Below are 5,324 nucleotides of genomic sequence, written 5' to 3' on the forward strand. Positions count from 1 at the left end.
AAATTTGATGAGTTCAAAGTCTTTCCTTGAGGTAGGAGATTAGAGGTTTGTTGTTTATTTGGATGCCTTGCATAATGATTGAGAATTCTTGCTGTTTTGAAATTGGTATAAGGCCTAATTGTTTGTATTAACCAAAGTGATGACAAACCTAGTATGATTTATTTGAGATGAGCTTTAATGCTTTCTCGAGGACGAGCAGTCACTAAAAACAATCTTTTATTTACAAATTCTTTTTTGTCACTAAATGTATAAATTAGAGACAATTTTATATTTTTATAATTTTGTAGTTGAAAACGATCATATCGTCATTAAACATATGCTTTTACCGACAAAAACAAAATTGTCCCTAAAAATGTCATAATTAGCGACAATGAAAATTGTCATAAAAAACAAAGTTAATTTGTAGGTAATAAATAGGCAACTTTGGACAAAGATCATTCTTGTCTCTAAATGTCATACTTTTATGATGAAAATATAATTGTCTTAAAAAATATAATGTAATCGTCACCAAAGTTATATTTTTAAGAATAAAATATTTTGTCACTAATCTCAAGCATCTAATTGCATTTATTCGTAACGATACTATTTACAATTGTAGTTAACTAGGTCTCCATTAGTTGAAAAATTTATAAGAAATTTACAATTATTAAATAATACTAAATACCTTAAAGTATTTTATTTTATACTGAGCAATTATATAAAGTAAAAACAACAATATACTAAAGGAGCAAGATAACTAAAAAAAATTACACACTTTCATATAATAATTAAGAGCAATACAAATGACATTAATGAGATGATATCTCATTATATAATTAGGTAAAATTTATCCAACTTAAAAGTCTAAGAGAGATATACTAAACATTAACAAAACTAAGACAATAAAATGGAGATTGCTTCTCAAAATACCATTGTAGATGCATTACTTTAGCAGCTAATCTTGACTTCCACCTTCCACAACCTGTGTAATAGAAAAAAATATAAGATTTGATTACATACATCATCATATATTATTAAAAGTGGAAAGCTATCATATATCATATATTATTAAAAGTGGGAAGCTAAAAGGAGGAAACTAATAATGAAAAGGATGAGGAGCACATTGAGAAACAAAATGCAAGTGGAAACAATATTGAAGCAGAACAAGTAACACTTCATCAGAGTATATAAGTGAGCACCAAAAAAAAGAAGATGAGAAATCTACTGTGACTGCTAGAATCGGCAAAAAGAAGAAGAAAAATAAGAAAGAGAAAAATTGCCTAAAAAGAAAGGCAAGGTCACTTTCAAACCTCCTATGCCAATAGAAACTGCCAACAAAAACTCCAAAAGGAAAAATCCTGAGAGAGCTACTCCAGAAGAAGAAACGAGCATAAACCAACATATTGAATATGAACAAAGACGGAATAACAGGTTGAAGGATGACACTGTAGACTATGCACAACAAGACAATGCCATTCTGAATGAGGCCAACTCTAAGGATGTTGATCAACAAGCCAGCAAGATAAATGAAGATCAAGAACATTATGATGATGTAGAGGAGAGAACATTCTATCTGACCAGGAAGTTTCTAAAAGCTTGCCTACAGAGATCAAAAACCAAAAAGGTATCCAATTATATGTTGAGCTGAATGAAGATATACCTATAACATATGAAGATGAGAAAATCATACTATCTGATGAGGAAACCACTGGACAAAGTCATAGGAACAATAGGCTTATCACATCAGATGTAGACGAAGAAAATGTACATGCACAATCTTACCTTAGGAAGTAATTAACCGATATGGTATTTCTCCCGATAGAGGTAGAAGCAAATTGAGAAAAAAGTGCCAGAAACAAAGAGGAAAAACAGCCCCTGTCTATACTGACCAAACAACTAATATTCACGATGAGGAACCGCATGGAAAAAGAGAGGATAACGTCAACACTGATTTAAGTGTCAACATTATCTTTATCAAAAAAAAAAAAAGATTCAAGTGTCTCAAAAAATGTTTGTGCTGAAGCTAAAATCCAAGAAGGAGGGCAACTGATAGATGAGTTGACAGAAGATATGATTACTTCTCAAGGTGAACAACATATACTACAATCAGAAAAAAACAGTGGCGTGGTACTTACCAAATCAAAGTTGAACAATGAGGAAGAAAATGCACAAACTTACAGTAAGAAAGCATTTGATAACAATAATAACCAGACTCTTCTCCGGATGATTTCATAGTTGCTACACATGGTGAAAAACAGAAGCTGCAATCAGATGATGACGCTGCTGAACAGAGTCACAGTCACATGGAGCTCACCGACTCTAACTTGAACAATGAAGAAGACCGTACTCAACCTCATCTCAAAGATACGTTTGATTACGACGGTACATCTACTATCAAAAGAGGCAGAAGTAGACAACAAAGACTTGGAAAGAAACTGAGAGATAAGACATTTCCTTCCTCCAAAGGGAGACACTCCAAACAACCAACTTCCTCTAGTGACATGCAATAACATAGCTAATATAATTTCACAAGTGAGATCTTCTTTTAGTTTTATTTTGTGGAAGTAAATAATAGAGCAACGATATGCGCAGGCTCCACATTTTTAGATAGAGATCACACAACAAATAGGTATACTATAGAGTATTCTTTTCGTTACTGAAGCTATATCAGTAATACTAATCAAAAATACTAATTGAAGAATTCTGTTGTTTGGCACCTGCCTTCATTAGGCACAAATTTCCAACCAAGTTCATGCCAAACAAGTTAACTATTAGAAGTTAGCACTTTGTAATTTTTACTCTTACTTCATTTGTCCCCCAAGTTATGCAATATAGAACTTTAGGATAATAAATTAAACAGAACACATTGGAGGTATAATGTGAACTTTATCATTGTCGACTAGGTGGAATCAGTAGAAAAATGACAAGCAAATCAGCCAAGCACACCCTTTCTATATCCAGAAATATTATGCTTGTCAGTTTCTGAATATAGGAATTTCTTACTTATATGTTGTGAGATGTAATTAAATGTAGAGCTCAAGCACACCATATATTCCTTGTTAATGTCCTGTTATTACCAAAAACATACTCACGTCCTTAGTGTCTCTCCACTGATTCACTCTTGATGTTTGGTTATGTGAGTCTTCAAGACCATCCATCATTTCAGGGTTCTTGATGTATTCGTTTCATCTGCAATCGTGAAAGATATTAAATGTGTGCTGATAAATCACAACAAATTTAGATAATTATTTGTTAAGAGTATTCCAACTACGCTAAGGCCTCTTCCCTTAAACATATTTCGTGATCAAAATCCAACAAGAAGAGTAAGCATATGAGCACCAGATATTCAATATACTGGAGGGGGAACAATTGAAAAAGACAAGAGCTAAGTTGTTGTTTCTGAATATATCTCTATTTCTTGTAATACTTATCCAATAAACCTTTATTTCTAGAGTTGACATGATAAACTTTCTTGATTTTAATGAGAAGTATTCTCGAGTAATTGAAACAAGTTGCAGTAACACACCTCGAGCCAATGTTCGAATACCAGGCACTACGGCGCTGAAGTAACCCACACCATACTCCCAGGAAAAGCTCGAACAGTTTTTTGAAGGTAGTATTTAATTACATGACATTAGAGAGAAGTATGCTTTGACCAAAAAAGGGGGAAAACTCGAGAAATTGTTTACAATTTTACTGCGTGTTATATAATTATGTCCTTTCCCGTAGTATTTGGACCAGAGACAGGTGTAGCATGTCGCTACTAGGTTAAGATAAATCCAATGCTTTCCATACATAACATAAGCTTATATGTAAAATTTACGTAATTACAATAAATAGTATATATGAACTCATAACTTCAAAAATAAATGGGTTCAATAATAAGAGTTTTAAGATTGAACCCATAAAACATAAATTCTGAATCTGCCTCTTATTTGAATCACAAACAAGAATAATACAAACAATATTATTTTCACAAACACATAAAGATAAAGCATATAAAAAAATGTATCATGTAGTATCCTTAAAATACCTCTCCAGGAAATTTAAAGTAAAACATACAATATTTACCTTTACAAGATTTTGTTTGCATACTTCATCATCGGGGTCTTTCACCTCATCTGTTTTACAAAATAGAAATAAGAAACTAAAAATAAATAAATTAGTAGCAGGCAATAGTAGATTCACTACCACATATCTTTACCTTTGCACAAACTTCCTTTTATTTTTAGTCAATCTTATTTGTGCCTGCATCTGATACCTATGAAATAAACCTTTCATTGATAGCACATATCGAACACTCCCAATAATTTTGAGAAGAATCCATAGTTTTAGGGTAGATCTGATCCTTTTTACCGAATGTCTCCTAATATTGTTTTTCTAAAAGCTCTTTTGTGTCTTTCATTTCCATAGTTCTTCTTGCTTATACAAGCATCTTCACTGGTTTGCACGGAAAATGCATGAAGTCTAGCAGAGAGAAAAAGAACCTGATGGATTGTTAAAGATACAGAGGTGGGAAGAGAGACTACGGTAACACTCCATCTTATGCAAGGATAGAAGAGGGGTTTTTGACTTTTGAGAGAGGGAACAGAGGATTTGGGGGAAATTATTTGATATTTATGTTTTTACTAGACATAGGATATATATATATATATATATATATATGTGTGTGTGTGTGTGAGATACGGATATAATTTGAAGAGTCAAATTTAAATTTAATATAATTCTTTTAGATATTTGAAGTTCTTAATTATTGTTCCACATAATACTTTTTACGTAAATTTCAAATATTATATGTTACTCCCTCGATCTCGGTTTAGGGGACACTAATAGAATTCAGAGAGTCAACAAAAGAATTTCTTTTATATCTTTTATAATCACATATATATAAAGAGAACCTAGGCCCGCCTACGTGACGCTACCACAAATTAGGATTCCCTTTCAATTTATTTATTTCCAAAATTAGTTTTTCCTTTCATGAAAAGTTGTGACTTTTATGAAAAGTATGTGTAACACTCCAGAAAATTTTTGAACTAAGACTCGAACCCTTCTTCGTTGTGAGTAGGATTTTACCAAGGAATATAAAATTTTTCAAGTGTTAAGGTCAGTGCACTATATATAGCACCTTGAGTTCTAAAAAGAATTAAAGAGAATTCATTCAAGTCATTTTTTATTTCTTTTAAGTTTTGGGTCAACTTCAAATGACCATAACTTTCAGCACTGGATGAGTTAGGAGACCCATAAGATATCAAATGAAATGTCTTGGAATCCTCTTTCCAACACCACCGAGTTTGCTACTTTTCGAGCTCGTATGAGGGATATATGCCCATTTGAAGTCGGGCTGT

General features: G+C 32.3%; 1 long non-coding RNA gene across 1 annotated transcript; it reads right to left on the reverse strand.

Moving 5' to 3' along the window:
• Positions 1 to 737: 737 nt before the first annotated feature.
• On the reverse strand, positions 738 to 4,585 carry LOC102594372 (uncharacterized). Its single transcript, XR_366588.2, has 3 exons — positions 4,184 to 4,585; positions 4,051 to 4,100; positions 738 to 3,168 (listed from the first exon to the last, which is right to left on the reverse strand). It is a non-coding gene; the product is annotated as an uncharacterized lncRNA (long non-coding RNA).
• Between the last annotated feature and the right edge of the window lie 739 nt (positions 4,586 to 5,324).

The sequence above is a fragment of the Solanum tuberosum genome, unplaced genomic scaffold, assembly GCF_000226075.1.
Source record: "Solanum tuberosum cultivar DM 1-3 516 R44 unplaced genomic scaffold, SolTub_3.0 scf00006, whole genome shotgun sequence".
NCBI lineage: Eukaryota > Viridiplantae > Streptophyta > Magnoliopsida > Solanales > Solanaceae > Solanum > Solanum tuberosum.